This window comes from Macadamia integrifolia, chromosome 11 (assembly GCF_013358625.1).
Source record: "Macadamia integrifolia cultivar HAES 741 chromosome 11, SCU_Mint_v3, whole genome shotgun sequence".
NCBI lineage: Eukaryota > Viridiplantae > Streptophyta > Magnoliopsida > Proteales > Proteaceae > Macadamia > Macadamia integrifolia.
In genome coordinates, this window is record NC_056567.1 from 9,378,028 (window position 1) to 9,398,941 (window position 20,914).

Consider the following 20,914-nt stretch of genomic DNA (forward strand, 5'->3'; position numbering starts at 1 on the left):
TATGGTTTTTCTATCACATCTTTTTTGCTTCTTTAATCTATCCCAACTCTATTCTTTTTGGTAACGTTATCACAACTCTATTCTAGTCATGAAAATATAGCACTTGAATGTGCGAGGGCTTCACAGATTACTCACTAAGAAATGTATGTTCAACCTTATTAAAAAAGAAAACCCTAACATAATCTTCATCTCTAAAACCAAAATTATCGACCATGCTTCCTTTTAACCTTTCTATTGCCTGAAGAACTTTAATACCTCTCACTACATCAATTGTGAGGGAACCTGGCTGGAAAAGGAGGATTATGGGTCTTTATATCTAATATTATCCCTTTTTTTTTTTATTGTATCCTTGTGTGTCTGTATGCCTCTCCTCCCCTCAAGAAGGAAGGATTGTTAGCTTGAGCTACAAGCTCTTTTAGCCTCTATCTCTCTATTGTATGTGCTGATAGGAGATTTCAATGAATTCTATACCAATGTGACAAAGTTGGCGACAACCCTTACAAGGCCTCACCTTCTTATGTATCTTTTCATTGTCTACTTTCCTCTGTCAACCTTGAGCTGAGGCTGCATCAAAACCCCTACACCTGGACAAATAACCAAACCCCCCCCCCCCCCCCCCCCCCCCCCCCCCCCCCAATTTCATCAGAGAATGTCTGGACTGGTCCTTTGATAACTTACTTTGGTTTTCTCTCTTTCCCATTGCTAACCACAACCCAATTATTCTACATACCATTAGCCCTGGAAGGAATTTCAAGAAGTTATTTCATTACCAGGACGCTTGGTTCTCTACACTGATTTCATCCCATTGTGTCATAAGAAATGGAATTCTTTTGGGCAAGACAACATCATGATCAAATAACATGATGTTGTCTGAATGGAATTTCCACTGTTTTTTGCCACATTGAGAAGCTCAAATCTTCTTATTTTTTTAAACTGCTCAATCTGAAAAAATCAACCCAATCCACTTTTTGGATGATATTTCCAAATTATCTTCTGAGGAATGGATATTGAATGCTGAAGAAAAATTTTGGTACAAAAAATCTAGACATTCTCACATCTTTGAGGAGTATTAGAATACAAAATATTATCACCCTATCACTAAAGTCAACACTCGAAGGAGAAGCATGAATTTATTTTTTCCCCCCGCCAGAGAGACTATCTGATCCTTGCCTCATGGCAAAAGAATTTTCCCTGTTCCTATCCAACCTTTTCACCATATCTAACCCCCTGGCCTATCCTTTGTTGAATGCCTCTTTCCGCCCCCCTTCCTATCCACAACCTTGATACCAAACCCATTTCTCAAATCCCATCCTTTGTTCATAAACTGTTTTCTCGATTGTTGCCTTCAAAGCACCTGTTCTTGATGGTTTCCAAACCATCTTATTTAAAAAATATTGGGATCTTCTTGTGGAAAAATTGTAATTTTGTCACTTCCTTTTTCAAAGATATCCATCTCTCCTACGGGGTCAATCACACTTTAATCTGTTTACTTCCAAAAAAGGAGAATGTATTCTTGTATTCTTGTCAAGGAATTTAGACCTTTTAGTGTGTGCAATGCAACCTATAAATACACAGCCAAAATATTAGCTAGCATGCTTAAGAAACAACTTCATCATATCATTCACGTTTTCATAATGCCTATGTCCCTCCGGAAGGCAAATCACTGACAATTTGTCATAGCCCAAGAAATTTTTCATTTCTTCTGAAAAGAAAAAAAAAAAAAAAAGGTAAAACTGGAATTTGTGGTTAGCAAACGGTTTTATGGTTATTGAACTTGATATGGCCAAAGCCTTTAACAAAGTGGAATGGGGCTACCTTAGAGCTATCTTTGACTTTCTGGGCTTTGGTTATAGATGGGGTGTTAATTAGTTATCTAATTAACTCATCTTCTTTTTCTATCGAACTAAAAGGATCTGCTTATGAGCACCATCAACCTTAATAAAATGGTCTGGCTTTTAGTTCTAATGTGACCACTGATATCAAGATTGCATTGAGCATAATTCTAGGCATTAAGAAAATGAACCATGACTCTTCTTACCTTGGGATTGGGCTCTTCCAACATAGAGCCAAATCACTCTCCTTCAACCATGTGATCAAACAGTGGAAAAGAAATTAAGTCTTTGGAAGGCTAACCTTATTTCATTTGCTTGAAGAATGGTGTTAGTCCAATTTTCCCTTTCCTCTATTTCATCATATCTAATGTCATGCTTTTCCATCCTTAAAGTTGTTTACAGGAATTTAGACTCCACATACCTATATTTCTGGAGTTGACACTAGGACAAAACCAAAAAACTCTCTCATTGGCTGGCATAGAATATGCTTATCCAAATCATAAGGAGGATTTGAGATTTGAGATTTAGAAACTCAAATCAAAGCACTACTCCTCAAACTTGGTTGGCATCCCCTCAATAATGATCAATCACTATGGGCACAAATCCTGAAAGCTAAGTATTTTCACAATAGGTCAGTATTTGATCAAAAAACTCTATATAGGAGAGAATCGCCTTGTTGAAACAGCATGGTAAGTATCCTACATACTCTTCAAAAAATGTTTTTCTTGAAAATTGGTAATGGAAATGATACTAAATTTTGGATTAATCCCTAGATCAAATCCATTCCCAATTACTCTCTTGCTCTAACTTTTTCAAACAACCCTCCCCCATACCTAATGAAAGTTAATGATTTTATGGTGAGGACTGAATGGAATGTTAGTCTTTTAAATTATTTACTCTCTTTCCTTATTTAATAAGATAATTCAAATCCCCATTTCCAATGTCATGAAAAGATGTGGTGCTACCTCTCAAAAAAGAGGTTATCTCTCAACTAAAATAGTTGTCAAGTTTTTCAGATCTAATATCAATACTAACTCCAGTGGATTCTCAAACAGGTGTACTTATCTTCATGCTCACACTGGTAGCTGTATTTTTGGAAACTCAAAATCCATCCTAAATTTAAGCTCTTCTTTTGGAGAGTAGCACATGAAGGAATTCCTACAAAAAACATTCCGAGAAAATAGGTGGATATTGATCCCCTTTGTGGTTAGTACTACGATAATCATGAGATTACATTGCAAATTTTCCTCTCCTGCAAGTTCATAAAGAGGATTTGAGATGCTGGCCTATTGGGCCTTAAAATTGAAATCTTAAATAGTTCTTCTTTCACTGCTTTAATAATGTATTTCCTTAATCAATGTTATCCCTGATGAAAATTTAGATTTTTTCTTTAATGTATTTATAATCATGTATTATTATATCTGAAAACATAGAATTTAGGTTGTTTTTGGGTATGATAAACCCAATCCCTTGTCTATTCTACAACAGGTAGAATATTGGGTCTTCAATGGCATCCGTACGCATTCCATTGATCAACAGAGTGATCGTACCTAAACTCATACCCCACATTTTCCAACACTTCCATTCTTCTATAAAAAAAATTATCATTAATCTACACTGGTGTCACTGATACTACTAAATCTATTTTAAAAAAAAAATACTACTAAAAATGTTTCTGGATGGGCTGCCTCTCTTATAATGGAAGAGAAATGTGTTTTACTTTATGCCAACTATTTGATAACAGGAAAAAAGAAAACAAATATTGAAGCAACAACAAAGGGCCTTCTCCATTGGATGAAACTAACCAAAGAGGAAGAATAGGAGGTAGAAAAAATCTAAAGTGATGTTGCACAACTAGGAAAGCTTCTGGGTGGAGACAGCACCATTTCTTGGCCATGGAGTGCCATCCCTCTTTTTCTGGACATTCATGCTCTTTTTTTTAAAGCCACTTTCTTTCTTAAGGTTAACGATGAACTAATCTTCTTGTTAAAATACATAGCTGGGAAATCATGATCAAGACAATAACTCCATGTTACATCATCTTTTCTATCATATGAAAAAAAGAAAAAAAAAAAGACACGGTTTCCCACATCACTCATTTGAATCTTTCACGTGACATCAACCATGATGAAAACAATTTCATTATTAGTATATACCCACATGGTTAGAGAAGGGAAAGATTGTCAGTCTAAAATCTTAATATGAGAGGTTGACACCCTAAGGCTGTGTTTGGTAGCCAAGAGAAGAAAAGAAATGAAAAGAAAAAAAGTACAAAAACTGTACTGTTTTCTTAGTTTAAGAATTTCTCTTGGCATGTCTTGAACCAAAAGAAGATTCTTTTTTGAATTTCCAAATTCACCATGAGAATGGTAAAGTTTTCTTTTAATGTAAAAAAAAAAAATCTTGTTAGAAACACAAGAAAATACAAAACTTTTCTTTTGATGGTAACCAAACATATATACTTTTTTTTTCTTGCCATTTTATTTTTTTTCTATTATTTTATTTTCTTCTCTTTTCTAGATTTTTTTTTTCCTTTCATTTCTTTTCTTTTCTTCTCTTGGTTACCAAACACTACCTAAAGCATGATTCATAAAAACAAAACGGAATGGCTTGTATTAGTTGGATTGGAATGATATCGACCTTGATCGATCCCCGATCTTGACGTTTTTGATCCCATTCCACATGTATTGTTCAAGGGTAAAATCATAATAAAATTTGAATTAAAAAAATAATAAAATTTGAATTAAAAAAAAAATTAGGGTAGATCCATCCAATACAGTCTGATTCTCCAAAATGGTATTAGAATGGTATAGGCCTTGATCGTTCCGGTGATCATTCTTGAGTTTTAGAACCTTGCCCTAAAAGTGCATACATGAGAATTTTTTTCCTAAATTTCACTGTTGACTATTCCCGTGTTCATTCCTGAGTTTTAGAACTTTACCTTAAAGGTATACATGAGAATCTTTTTCCTGAATTTCAATTATTTATCTTCTCTACAATGCTTTTGCTTCTCCAATTATCCCATACCAAGTAGAGTCTGGATCTGTTCACCACATGGAGACCAATCTCACACTCTCCATGAGGTGTGAGACTTAGAGACCGGATCAGGTTTATGTACGAGAATATTCTCATACATCCCTGGTCTGTGGATTTAAAATCCACTTTCTGATGGGACATCCACATGTACCAGCGACGTAGGAGCAAGACCTAGCCACGTGTGCATTCTATTTGATTGGAGGAAAGTCTCACAGAAGGAAACTAAAATAAGGAATAAGGAAGGAGTGAGAATTGAACCAGCCTTCCCAACACTGGGTACGACTCTCACTCCTCCCAATCGGTCAATATTTGTGGCCCCCACTAGATCTTTTTCACTTTAGTTTATCTTATTATTTAGTTGTTTTGAATAATTAGGAAACTAGATAATTATCCTATTGGTTTATTAGGTAATTTCTTTATCTCAGAGATCATATTCCTAAAGTAACTCTTTTTTATTTTTGATAGTCTTTTTCCTTTATATTTGTAAGGTCATTGGCCATTAGCTTTTTTTTAATGAATGAAAATTATTGAAAACAAAAGAACAACCCCAACCCCCCCCCCCACGATTGTACCAAGGGTCTCTGAAGAATAAAATATTGGGGATGGTACGTGGTCATACGCGTAAAAAAAAATGGTGTCGTGATGTGATGCTATAATATTGCGAAAGCGTACGTCGTATATCAAAAAGAGAGTCACCACCTAGGGTGATGGGCCTAGGACCCAAAATAGATCTCTCTCCTAAGGAAAGAAAAGCCTATGACTCAATGCTGGATAAGGATGGTCTTCGTCTAAAGCTGTAGACACATGTCAATTTATGAGGAGGGAAGGTGTTAGGCACCCACCTTGCCTGAACCGGAGGTCGATCTCCATCTATCTAGACCTGTGTATACCCTACTTGCTAAGTTAAACCTGGGTCATAGTTTCAAATCTAACCTAAGTTGAGTTTGGATGTTTCGCTCTAACCCAATTCCTAGGTTTGGCCATGAGTAGTGTCAAGGTGGGTTCAAGTGTGTGTTTGTGTGCAAATAATATATACAATGTATAACATAATGAAAATAAAACAAATGGAAATGATACATGAAATGAAAATTCCAAAAATAGGGAGAGTACATAAAAAAGGCATATTAAAAGACAATGATGTATTCCAAATGAATTAAAGGGAAATACGGCATTCAAGGGTATCCATATCAAAATTGGATTAGATGACGGGCTAGCCGTCCTGCCGCTTTAGAAGTGGGATAGATCCAACGGTCCTAGCCTATGGGCTGGTATTGTGGGCCAACCATGCCCATCATATACTAACGCATCCTAAGCTACATGGTAGGACTTAAGATATTTCTTCACTTGCTTAGACATTAAACCAAAATAAATAGATGAACACAAGACTCAATTAAGATTTTTATTTGTAAACGAATTGGAATGTAGGGCCCTAGGGGGAAGAATCTACTCATGAGTGGACTAGACCCTAAGGGAAAAAAATATTTTTTTGACATGTTTTTGAAACAAATTTAAGCAAATGCCTTGGACCCATCCTATTTTGGACCTAATGGGCCGACACTGCTAAAGAAGATGAGAAAGTGTCATAAGAACAAAAGAATGATTTGAAAGATGATTTTAATGTGAAAATTAATGAGAAACCATGATTGGGTCAATTTGATCAAAATGGATTAAGAGATTTCTCTTAGCCCAAGGACTCAATTTGAAAATAAAAATCATTTTTTGGGGAGGAAATCTAGGGTCAGTATTAATGTAGCCACACATGCACAAGCACATGACCAATAGATAGCCAAGGCCCATGGTGAAGTGGCATTAAAGGAAAATAATTTTTGTTTTTAAAAAAGATTTGGTTCAAAATATTTTTTTTAAAGGGAGAAAGCAAAGAGGAAAGGGAGTAAATCTCCAAGAAATGAAGTCCTAGTTTGAAAAGGAAAATGTTGATCAACAATGGGATGGCAAGCTTTGATTTAAAAAAAAAAAAAAAAAAAAAACCTAATTGAATTCCTCATGCAATCCTAGTGACCAAGCCCTATGATAACCTTGATAAACCACATCCAGCCCGTGGCCTTCATTACTTGTTCAAAGGCTGCTAGAGAGGAATGATTCATCCGGACATCAAAGCTTCTAATATTCTACTGACAACAGATTTTAAACTACAAGTGACTCTGAAATAGTTTGATAGGTTTCTATATTTTGTCATTCATTATATCTTCCATGATAGAAGTTCAAGTTTCATCTACTCTGATTAAAATGCTTGCTTGAATGTATCAGATATCTGATTTGACTTAACAAAAATGGTTCCCTTTCAATGGTCTCATCACTACCCTAATTAATCAAATGACATTTGGATATATGCAGCATTACATTCAAAGGAGATCTTCAACATACATGCCTGCAAGAGTACATTGCATGCACTCAATTGAAGTAAAAGGCAAGCAAATGCAACAATTGTCAAAAAAAAGTGTGCCAAACTTCCCCCCAGTACATAGGAAGGGTGAACCAAGGACTCACATCGAGGGTGATCTTAAGGAGCATGCCCATAAGCTCTTAATCCTTGGAAACTTAACCCCGGCATGCACAAGAGAGTGGCATTTACAAACAGACTTATGTGTGATGGTGTTACAGATAAAGGGTTTCACATAAGTCCTAAAGTTCATACCGTATTTATATAGAATCATATCCAAAGCGAACAGTAGAGTTTGAAGCTGAAGGATATAAAGAGTTAACTCCTACATTTTCTGCACTCTCAATATCCATATATCACATGTGATTTAGAAAACCAGAAGACCCTTAACTTAAATAATGAAGAATCAAAAGAAAGATCCCAAATGTGTCAACTACTTTCATCTAAATTTCTTAATCATATGGGCCTCTGGCTTTTGAATCAAATAAAACAGAAATCATCTTTAAGATAATCACTAAATTGACCTCAATCATTCTATGCTAGCTAAGTGGAGAGACCGTGACTAAAAAGTGGTCTTTAATGAGACCCATTCTCATTGAAGAAACTATGAGAACGTATGAATATTTTCTAGAATATTCTTTATTATTGTCCCGTATACCAATTAGGAAATTGACCGATACCAATCTCTTAGTATTGGATTCCAAATAGGAAACTCACTCCTCGTCTAATTAGGTAAAAGAGTCATACTCTATTTGGCACACCTTGATGGGAGCGTGCACAAACTCTATTAAATAGGATTCTAAGTCCTCTTTCTACCCTAACCTCACTCTCATTATTGGCACCATCACCAAGAGAGCATTAAGGGGAACTAATGAGAGAAACCTAGAGGATCCATTGTGTTCGTACTAAGGATTGCAAGAATAAAGATACATAAAGGATATAATGGCAGTTAATTCTTCACAGTCGATGGTGAGCGGTATGCATCGTTGATTCATTATTGTTTAATTTATAATTCTATGAACATATGGTAAGACCATATAATTGTATGTGGGAGAAATTATGTCCTTCAAATGGTATCAGAGCTTTAGATTGTGTCTTTGTTCTTGAATTCAATTTATTAAAGACCCATATTAATTCATCAATATTAAGAGGTTTATCTTGAAACAAATTTTATTATGTGCACCAATAATTTCATCAAATCTATAATCTTTCACTTTATGTTTTTGAATAGTATCCTTCCATATTGATTCAATTATACCATGTTTGGAATATTATTAACAAATTCTTATTGATGATTATTTATTATTTTTATTTTTTAGTTTTCATTAGTTTGGGAGACTATTTATGTAAGAAATATGTATAAATTGATACATATATACAATGTTGGAAAAAAAATTTGGTGGATATTGATTAAAGTTATATTTAAATTGAATGTGTATAATTTTTTAGGTACATATCATATTCAGATCAAATGAGTTTAGGGCATCATTGATCATGTAATTGGGTTGAATGAAAGTATCCATAGGTACACATTTTTTCTTTGTTGCATTGATTATAGCTTTTTTGCTCTAAACATAAAGTGTGATATACATATTCAAGTTAAATAGGGTTTAAGGCATTCTTAATCATGTAATTAGAATGAATGGGAATATCCACAGGTACACATTTTTTTCTTAGTTGCATTGATTACAATTTTTTTGCTCTAAACATAAAGTGTGATTTACATACTCAATTTAATAGGGTTTAGGGCATTATTGATCATGCAATTGGATTGAATGTGAGTATCCACAGGTACACATCCTTTCTTAGTTGCATTGATTACTTTTTTTTTTTTTTTTGTTCTAAACATAAAAGTGTGATATACACATTTAATGAGTTTGGGTAACAAATGAGTTTGTAATTAAGTTAAATAGGAGTATCCATAGGTACATATTTTCTTTATGGCAATAATTACATATGTTAGCCTTAGACATAATTATATCATATATATTCATTTTGAATTATAAATTTTAGGGCTTTATGATAATCTTTATGTAACAGTTGATATAGAATGGGAATATCCATAGGTATATATTTTTGATTGACTGCATTGATCTGTATGTGATAGTTTAACGGTTAAATAGGATGAGAATATCCATAGGTATATATCTTATTTGACCATTTCGATGATTTAAATATTTTTTTTCCTAATGATGACCATCAATTAATGTAAAATGAACCACTAGCATGTTACCATTGCGATCCCATAGGATAGATTGTAATGATGCAATAGGTTATTTTTCTAGAATTTTAATACTCTATTGTTGAAACTTAAAACATCATGTTTGATAAGCATGTATTATTTACTTTTGTTCATAGGTTCAACACCTATCTCTATTTCAAATAACGTGCCACTTCCGAATGAGTCAAACTTTAATAACTGGCATGAAGAACTTATTTATTACCTTGCTGCCATGGATCATGATTATGCTTTGCATAATGAGAAACCAGTTGCTCTCACTGATGAGAGCACTGATGATGAGGTTATATTACATGATTGGTGGGAGCGTTCCAACCGTCTTTGCCTTTTATATATCATAAAGACGATTAGCAAGACTCAAAAGCTCTATACCAACTTTTAAAAATGCAAAGGAATACCTAACCAGTGTAGAAAACCATTTTACTACGGCTGATAAATCGTTGGCTGAGACTTTGATGATCAAACTAATAATAATGAAGTATACTAATACTAATGGGGTAGGGGACCATATCTTTGAAATGGCAAGTATCTGTGCACAACTAAAACCCCTCGAATTGGTAATGAATGAAGATTGCCTTGTCCAAATCATTTTGACTTCACTTTTTCCTCGTTTTGGAGCATTCAAGATCCACTACAATACAAATAAAGATAAGTGGACTCTGAATGAACTTTAAAGTATGTGCGCCCAAGAGGAAAGGAGATTGAATGATGAGGGAGGTCAGATGGTCAATTTTATATCCAACTAGAATAAAAGCAAGAGAGGAAATTTTAAGAAGAACAGTGCACCAAAGAAAGCCTTTGATCCAAATTTTGATGATAAGGAAAAGAAAACTGACAAATTGAAGTGTTTATTCTGTAAGAAAATAGGATACCTTCAAAATAATTGTCAGAAACGCAAGACTTGATTCGAAAAGAAAAGTAATGATTCTATCATAGTATATTTTCAAACTAATCTTGTTGATGTTCCTTGTAATACTTGCTGGATTGATTCAAGAGAAACTATTCATATTTCTAATTTTATATAGGGCTTTCTTATAACCGGGAACTAAATCAAAGTGAGAGTGTTGTCTACATGAGAAACCGACAAGAGTTTGAAGTTCGATCTATTGGCACTTATAGAATCATTTTGGATACCAGATTCTAATTAGACCTTATGGATACTCTTTATGTTCCTTCTATTTCTAGAAATTTAGTTTTATTATCAAGACTTAATTGTGAAGGTTTTAAGTTTACTTTTGGTGATAAGGTTGTAAACGTTTTTAAAGATGTCAATCTAGTTTGCACTAGATATTTATGTGATAGTCTTTATAAACTTAATTTGGATTTTAATTTTTCTAAATCCATTCTTGCCCTGCATATGAATGTTGGATCAAAGCGTAAATCCAACAATGATGATTCCTCATCCCTTTGGCATAGATGTTTAGGTTATATTTCTAAACCTAGAATAGAGAGATTAGTGAAGCATCAAATATTGTTAAATCTAAACTTCATTGACTTCACCACTTGTATAGATTGCATTGAAGGTAAGTAATCTAAGACAAATAAAATTACTATCAAAAGGACCAATTCCCTTTTGGAATTGACACATACTAACATTTGTGGTCATTTTGATCCTTGTATAACTGGTGAAAAATATTTCATCACCTTCAATGATGATTACTCAAGATACTGTTATGTCTATTTATTAAAAGAAAAATATGATGCTTTGAATGCTTTTGAAGTGTTCTATGCTAAAGTCGAAAACAAATTAGATAGGAATATCAAAACTATAAGATTTGATAGAGGGGATAAATATTATAGTAGACATACTAATATAGGACAAAGTGAAGGACCATTTGGTTGATTCCTTAAGTTGAAGGGTATAACCCCCAGATACACAACTCTTAATACACCTGAACAAAATGGGGTTGCAGAAAGACGTAATCGTACCATCATGAAAATGGTACGTAGCTTGATGAGCAACTCCTTATTGCCTGAATTCTTGTGGAATGAAGCATTAAAGACAGCTATGTATATCTTAAACCGGGTTCCTAGTAAGTCAGTTCCTAAAACTCCTTACGAGTTATGGAATTAAAGGAAACCTAGTTTAGGGCATTTATATGTATGAGGTTGTCCTGCTGAAGTTAGATTGTATAATCCACATGAAAGAAAACTTGACTCTAAAATCATTAGTTGTTATTTTATTGATTATTGCCAGTGGTCAAAGGGTTATAGTTTTTATGCACCGACACACAGTACCAGAATTATGGAAACTCAAACTGCTAGATTTTTAGAGGATGGCTACATTAATAGGAGTGAGAAACCATGTAATGTGGTATTTGAAGAACATCAAATTTCATACCTACTTATGTACATCGTAATAATATTGTTGTTCCACTGGTGATTGTTCATAATGATCTTGTGGAACAGCAAACTATAGAATATGTATATATTCATCATGATGATGTTGTTCCACAGATGACTAATGAAAATGATCCCATGAAACAATAAACTATTGAAGATGTATCACTCCATGATGTAGTTACCATTGATAATACTATGAATGTTTCTCAATAAAAAATTCAAGGAAGATCTCAGAGGGTTAGGAGATCTGCTATTCCTGATGACTATATAGTATATCTCCAAGAATCAGAGTTCTATATTGGAATTAAGAATGACCCATTAACCTTTTCATAGGCCATAAATGATAATGATTCTCTTAAATGGGTAGATTCTATGAAAGATGAGATGAAATCCATGAGTGATAATGACATCTAGGATCTCGTTCAATTACCAACAGGCTTTAGGCGATTGGTTCTAAATGGGTATTTAAAACCAAACGTGCCTCGAAGGATAATATTGAGAGACATAAAGCTAGACTAGTTGTAAAAGGATTCACTCAGAAAGAATGCATTAATTACCATGAAACCTTCTCTCTTATCTCTAAGAAGGATTCTCTGAGAATCATATTGACATTAATGGTTCATTATGATCTAGAGCTACACCAAATAGATGTGAAAATTGCATTCTTGAATGGGAATTTAGATGAAAAAATCTAGATGAACCAACCTGAGGGATTTAGTGAACAAAGAAAAGAAAATCTAGTGTGCAAACTTAAGAAATTCATATACGGACTTAAACAAGCTTCCAAACAATGGTATATTAAATTTAACCATATCATTGTTTCCTTTCAATTTATTAAGAACACTTTTGACAGGTGTACATATATATCTGAAACTTTGTATGTATATATCTGAAACTTACTCCACTTACTGGGAGTAAGTTTATATTTTTGGTCTTATATGTGGGTGATATTTTATTTGCTAGTAATGATTTTGGTTTGTTGAGTGATACAAAGACTTTTCTCTTTAAGAACTTTGAAATGAAAGATATGGGTTTAGCCTCTTTCGTTATTGTCATTGAGATATTTCATGATAGATCTCGCCGGATACTTGGGCTATCACAGAAAATCTATATTAATAAAGTTTTGAAAAGATATGGCATGATGAATTGCAAACCAGGTGTTTCTCCCATTATCAAAGGAAATAAGTTCAACCTAAATCAGTGCCCAAAGAATGATCTGGAAAGAGAACAAATGCATGATATTCCATATTCTTCAGCAGTAGGAAGTCTTATATATGTAATGACTTGTACTAGTCAAGATATCAATTTTGTTGTTGGTATATTAGGCAGATATGTGAGTGATCTTGACATGGATCATTGGGTCGTAGCGAAGAAGGTGATGAGGTATTTAAAAAGGACTAGGGAGTACATGTTTACTGGCAGAGCATCTGATCAGTTAGAAGTGATCGGAATAGTTAAACTCTGATTATGCAGGATGCCTCGACAATAAGAAGTCTACATCAGGATACATCTTTCTACCTACTGGTGGGGTAATTTCTTGGAAGTCTAAGAAATAAATTTATGTCTCTACTCCTACTATGGAAGCAAAGTTTGTGGCATGCTTTGAGGCCACATCAATGGTAATTTGGTTATGAAACTTTATCTCAGGACTTCGTGTTTTTGACACAACTTCGAAGCCGCTGAGAATGTATTGTGACAATATTGCTGTCGTATATTACTCCAGGAATGATAAGCATTCAAGTAGAGCGAAGCATATTGGAGTAAAATACAATGTTGTGAAGGAATCAGTTTATAACCAAGAAGTGTCTATTACACACATCAAGACAAGTTTGATGATTATTGATCCTATGACCAAGGCATTAGCCCTTAAACACTTTACAGATCTTGTAATGGATATGGGTTTATGTAAAGTTTGATGTAATGGTCATATTATGTTAGACACTTTTACTTATTTATTTAAATGATCATGATATTTGTTGTTTCTAAATATTTCTTATTTTATTATTATGTGTACACATTTTATTAGATATATGTGAAATATTATGTTGGACCATTTAGTTATAGACTTTTCTAGTCTATTCCCTACTTTTGCACCTGTTTGGATGAGGTTACTAGTGTTGTGACTATGGAAGGGAGTATGTTATTATATGATGTATAACCGCCATGATCCATATTAGTGGTTTTATTCAAATATGGTATATGATTGTGATGACATAAAGTTGATGGGTTTACTTATAAATACTGCAGTATGATGTTGGAATCCAAATTATATTTGAGATTGTTATTATGTGGTCATATGGTTCAAGTGGGAGATTGTAAGAATATTTTATAGAATATTCTTTATTATTGTCCCATATACCAATTAGAAAATTGATCGATATCAATCTCTTAGTATTGGATTTCAAATAGGAAACCCACTCCTCGTCTAATTAGGGAAACGAGTCCTATCCTATTTGGCACACCTTGATGGGAGGGTGCACAAACTTTATTAAATAGGATTCTAGGTCCTCCTTCTACCCTAACATCACTCTCATCATTGGCACCATCACCAAGAGAGCATTAAGGGGAGCCAGTGGGAGAAACCTAGAGAATCCCATTGTGTTCGTGCCTGGGATTGCAGGAATAAAGATACGTAAAGGATATAATGGCAGTTAATTCTTCAAAGTCAATGGTGAACGGTATGCATCGTTGATTCATTATTGTTTAATTTATAATTCTATGAACCTATGGTAAGATCATATAATTATATATTGGAGGAATTACGTCCTTCAGAGAATGAATAGGCAAATCTAAGAAAAACATAGAGCCAAAAGAGTGGACAAATTTGATCTTGAAAAATGGCATGAACAGTATTTCTGGCCATGTATACGTGAAAAAAGAAAGGAAATCAAAGAAGAAGAAATGGGGAAATCACCATTAACTGAAAGGACATCATACATTTTAACAAGAATAAAGATGAACAAGAGACGGAAACCAGTCCTAACATTGCAGAATACCATCGCGATTGTCATGGAGAAGAATTGTTAAAATCAAATAAAGAGAGAAGATAAGGGTAAACATTAGCATGTTAAGAACTACGTTGCAAAATACCAATGGAGAGGCTCTCAAGAACAGGAAACAGTGACAAGAGAAGGAAATCAACATTGAAATCTTTTAAGGTAGAACAGTGTTATAATGCATCATTAAATCAAAATAATGAAAAGATCTTACCAGAGGTTGGAGGCAGATCAAGAAATTCCAGGAGAGAAAATCTGAACCAGCAAAATCGCTCTGCATCTTCACTCATCTCCAGCGTTTGGGAGTCTTCTTCATCCTTGCGATTCTCTCCCTATGAAAGTTCTCACTCTCCCTGCAACTTCTGAGACTGAGAACCTTTCTCTACCTTTCATCCACTGAAACCCTTCTTCCTTGCCATTTCTTTAAAAAAAACCTTCTCTTTACTACCCAACGAGAGCGACTTCTCCCAACTAGCTATTTCTTCTCTCAGAACTCCTCTCCCTCTCCTGCTCTGACCCCCCTTCTCTGGTGCTCGTCCCTCTCTTATAACTTTTCCTCTTCTTCTTACCTCTCCCATCCTTCAACTTAGAGCGACTTCTTGAGTGCAGCCCTCCACTATAACCATTTTCGGTTGCCACCTCAGCTCCTTGGTCCCCCTTCTTCAAGAATCAGAGAGAGAGAGAGAGAGAGAGAGTGCCTCTCTTCCTCCTCCTTCTTCCCCTCTTTTCTCTCTTCTTCTTCCCCTCTTTCTTTCTTATTTTTTTCTTCTTCTTCCTATTCTGCCCTCCTCCTCCTTCAAACGTGGGAGAAAAAGATCTTTTGATCTTTCCAATTTTTGTTTATTATTATCGTATTTTTATTTTTTTCTTTTGTTTTCATTGATTTATTTTTATTTTTTCTTTTGTCTTCATTGATTTATTTTTATTTTTGGTTATTGGTGGGCCCTCTTTCTTTCCATATGGGATCGAAAATGGGACCCGCACTCATTGTTAAGTTATTATTTTTTAAATGGGGTTGGGGCGCACCAAAATTTGGCGTCTACAACGATTCCCTCTCTCCCCAACCCCTCTTTCTTGACTTCTCTCTCTCTCTCTCTCTCTCTCTCTCTCTCTCTCTCTCTCTCTCTCTCTCTCTCTCTCATATTCATCCTCTCTCTCTCTCTCGGTTACGACTCTTGCTATATCCACTGTTCGTGAGCTGCTGAAAGTTTCATCACCCATACAAGCTCCATCGGCAACAACAAGGATCACTTCACAGTAGGCTGGATTTTCTTTATCAACCAAAGTGGACTGCATCTCTGCATTTTGGAAGACCTTGGTCTCTTCTCTTCTCCTTAGATCTAGATAGCAATAAGGTAAGTAAATCCCCTCCCCATTTCATCCCCATTGACTCCTTGTTATCTTCCCATTTCCCCTTAGAAATCTGAAATTGTTCTCTATTTTCAAGCCATTTATTTTCTGTTATCCTTAAGAAAATCCTTGTTGTTTTACCTTATTAGCTAGTTGATTTTAGAGAACTATATGGTTTGCTTATCAAGCTTTGTGTCTTGGCTGATTTGTACTAAATCTAACATATACATTTGCTATATTTCTTTCCACATATCCCCATTCGATGCTCAAGTAGTTTATGTGTTTTTCATTCTTAGACTATTATTGATCATTGATGTTCTGTTAATTAGTCCATTATCTTGCATGCTAAATCTGTACTTTTACTGAGCAACATAAAACCCAACCCAATCCAAGTTCTATTGAGTGTGTCTTATTCTAGTGGAGTAACCCTTGTAGGAAACCTAGTTGTCTAGACACCCTCCTACATCATCTTAGTATTAGAGCATGGGTTGGTTGGTCTTGTTATGATTGGGTGTCGCTGTCACTGTTTACATGTCTTGTCTGTTGAGGTCTAATATCTATCACAACCTATCTGTAGTTGAGTCTGAGCTAAAGAAGTGTTACCTTAGGTTAGAAGATACCCTTTTTCACCTTGGTTTGGTGGGACCAAATAGCATCGGATGCTATTCCCATTAGAAACACATTCTTGAGAGGGAGATTTTTTACCTTAGGATCGAGAGGGCCAACTACCTATCTCAATTGGAGATTTTGAGTAGGCCTTGAGTCATTGTTGGCAACCACACCTTGGCTTTCCACTTTCTTTATGTCCACCTATAGTGGTAGAGCATACTATGACATGTTTGACCCTCCTACTACCGCCATTCAGCCAAAGCAATGGGCAAGAATCCTCCAACGGAGTGAAGAGTTCCTAAGAAACCTCCACGCTGAATTAACTATCAGTAGGGCTGAACGGAAAACATTGTTGGCTGATAGGGACATATTATTGGCTGATAGGGAAACATTGTTGGCTGAAAGGGAAGCACAGAATACTCATCTCTAGGCCGTTACCACTAGGCTTTCCGCCCTTGAGACAAATGTCCTAAACTCAGACGGATGGCAATGCCACAATACCTTAGGCACTGGACCTAGAACAAGAGCCCCTAGCCTTGAGATAGAGAACAATAACAACCACACTGATGGTTATGATCGGATAGAGGATAATTTTCTAAGCATAAGGCGTGTTAGAGGTCAGGGTAGGGGTCGAGGACAACCTGCTCCAAGAAACCATACCCAATATTAAGATGATGAAGGTTATGAGCATTATAATAGGGGCTTTGACGTCAGGTCGATGATTAAGGTAGATGCCCCAACCTATGATGGTCAGATTGATGCTAAGATCCTTCTAGACTGGATTAAGTAGATGGATAGGTACTTTGAGTTTTATGATATGCCCGAGGAAGTCCGCTTCAGATTTGCTAAGTTCAAGTTTATCGGAGTTGCCCAGGACTTTTGGATAGACCTAAAGTACCAAGAGGTCAACCTAGGACTTGAGCCAATCACAATATGGGTAAAAATGTAAGAGAGGCTCAAGAGAGAATCATTGCCTATCACCTATAGGCTACAGTTGTTGAATGACATGAATACCTTGAGGCAAGGAAAACTGACTGTGACCGAATACATGAGCAAGTTCAATGAGTTGAAAATTAGAAATCGTATTTGGGAGGATGTCGAGCAGACACTTTCTAGATTCCTTACTAGACTCAACTCCAAAATCTAGTCACGTATAGCACCCTACTTGGTGCGAGATGTTCCGCTGGCCTTCCGGGTAGCTCTTGAGGTGGAGTCCTCCATGAGAACTTATTCTCAGAGGAAGAGCTTTCAAGCTGGGGAGTCCCACTTTGGGAAACCACCTCAAGGCTCAACTGGATTCTTAAAATCCCCTACTGCATCACAACATCAATTTGACAATAGAGGTGTAAGAATCTTGGGAGAAGCACCCAAGGGTAGTGGGCAACAACAGTGCTTCAAGTGTCGAGGGTATGGTCACTTCTCTAAAGAGTGCCCCAACAAAAACCTCTATGTGGGGGAGCAGACTCCTGAAGAAGGTGACCAAGAGGGCTTTCAGGATAATGAGTATGAGGACCATAGGCAATATGAGACCATATCTGATGAGGACGCCGAGGAGACCAGTGACCTCAAGCTCAATATTTTACAATGCATGGTCTCACAACCTAGGAGTAGCGATGATTGGTGATGAATTAATATTTTCATCACTTACACATGTCATCAGGGCAAGAATTGTCACGTCGCCATAAACAGTGGGAGTTACATGAATGTGGTCACCAAGAGTGTTGTTACTCAAATGAGCCCCAAGCCCTAACCCCACCCGAAGTTGTACAAGGTTGCCTGGGTAGATCAGTCCACCATTCTCGTTAATCTGAGGTGTCTAGTTCCCCTACACTTTACAGAATATGAGGATCGAGTGTGGTGTGATGTCCTAGAGATCGATTGTTGCCCACATTATCCTAGGTAGACTCTGGTTATATGATCAAGATGTCACTAATTATAGGAAGTCTAATACCCATGTCTTTGAGTTCGAAGGGAAGAAAACTAGACTGACCCCCAGTGCCCCTAAGAAAATAAAGGTTCCAGAACACAAGGGAAGTACCTCCAAACACACCCCCACTAAAACACTCAACATTTTAAATCAACAACAATTTGAAGGAGAGTGTCAAGAGTTAGGGGTAATTAATGTTGTAGTTGCCATACAAAGATATCGATAGGTCATGCTTATTCACTGAGGCTCCTAGAGAAGTACAATCCTTGTTGAGGAAATTTGAGAGGTTATTCCCTAAGGAACTATCTGATGAGTTACCACCTATGCATGACATCTAACACACTATTGACTTAGTTCCAGAATCTTCTCTCCCGAACTTACCCCATTACCGAATGAGTCCTAAAGAGCATGTCGAACTTAACCAGAAATTGGACGAATTGTTACAGAAGAGATTCATTAGGGAGAGCCTTAGCCCATGTGTAGTACTTGTTTTGCTCACACCAAAGAAAGATGGCATTTGGCATATGTGTGTTGATAGTAGAGCCATCAATAAGATCACTATCAAGTATTGGTTCCTTATCCCTAGACTTGATGACATATTGGATATGATGACTAACTCATCGATCTTTTCGAAGATTGATCTCAAGAGTGGGTACCACCAAATTCGGGTTAGGCCTGGAGATGAGTGGAAGATAGCCTTCAAGACGAAGGATTGCCTTTTCGAGTGGTTAGTCATGCCTTTTGGCTTGTCAAATGCACCTAGTACTTTCATGAGAATAATGAACCAAGTGCTTCAACCATTTATTGGCAAGTTCTTAGTGGTCTACTTTGATGACATCCTCATCTATAATAAGACTTCGTCTTCCCACTTGGATCACTTACAGAAGTTTTTTCATGTGCTTTTTCAAGAAAATCTCTATGTCAACCTCAAGAAGTGCACCTTCATGATTGATCAAGTCATCTTCTTAAGGTTTGTTGTGTAAGCTCAAGGAGTATCTGCTAACCCTGAGAAAGTGAGAGCGACTGTAGAGTGGCCTGAGCCAACTAATATTCATGTAGTGCGAAGTTTTTATAGCTTAGCCACCTTCTATAGGAGGTTCATTTACCGATTTAGTGTCATTATGTCTCCTATCACAAATTGTATAAAAAAGAAAGAGTTTCAATGGACTAAAAGTGGTATGAAGGCCTTCAATAAGATTAAAAAGCTTAGGACTGAGGACCCCGTCTTGCACCTCCCAGATTTTTCTAAGGTCTTCAAAGTGAACTGCGATGCATCTGGTATTAGAATAGGTGGTGTCTTAGGACAAGAAGGACACCTTGTTGCCTACTTTAGTGAGAAGCTTAATGAAGTTAGGTAACGATATTTCACATACGACAAAGAATTCTATGCGATTGTCCAATCATTGCTATTGGAGACATTATCTTCTACCATAAGAATTCATACTATTCTCTGACCACCAGGCTCTGAGATACCTGAGTGCTTAAAAGAAACTAAACTAGAGACATGCTAAGTGGGTCGAGTTTCTTCAAGAGTACACTTTTGTATTCAAGAATATATCTGGTGTTAAGAATACCACAGCAGATGCACTAAGGTGTGTAAACATGTTCCTCAGTCACACAAATGCTAGGAATCGAGCTAGTGTATTGCTCCAGACCATAAGTGTAAAGGTTGTAGGATTCGAGGGAGTCAAGGACCAGTACCTCATCTGTCCTAATTTTAGTGAGTTGTTCACTTCCTTGAGTGGAGGTAACCTTGTCAACACCAGACAACCCAAACCGGCAAGGATCATCAGTAAAGGAAGCAACTTGTGCATTCCTAGGATCTCACTCCAAGATTTCTTGATATGGGAATTGTATGCTGGGGGAGTCACTGCCCATTTTGATCGAGATAAGACCATCACTCTCGTTGAGAACCGATTCTTTTGGCCACGACTGAAGAGGGATGTTGCTAGAGTTGTGAGTTAGTGTAGGACATGCCAAACAACAAAAGCATAATATGAGATTGTACACTCCCTTACCCGTTCCCCATGCCCCTTGGCAGTACCTTAGCATGGACTTCGTGCTTGGTCTGCCAAAAACTTTGAGAGGCCATGATTCTGTTTATGTGGTTATAGATCACTTCTCGAAGATGACCCATTTCATCTCATACTCTAAGACCTCTGATGCGTCTATAGTAGCCAA

At 36.2% G+C, this 20,914-nt stretch overlaps 1 long non-coding RNA gene across 1 annotated transcript; it reads right to left on the reverse strand.

Moving 5' to 3' along the window:
- Positions 1 to 978: 978 nt before the first annotated feature.
- On the reverse strand, positions 979 to 15,566 carry LOC122094055. The gene is made up of 2 exons (XR_006144613.1): positions 15,062 to 15,566; positions 979 to 2,990 (listed from the first exon to the last, which is right to left on the reverse strand). It is a non-coding gene; the product is annotated as an uncharacterized LOC122094055 (long non-coding RNA).
- Positions 15,567 to 20,914: the final 5,348 nt, after the last annotated feature.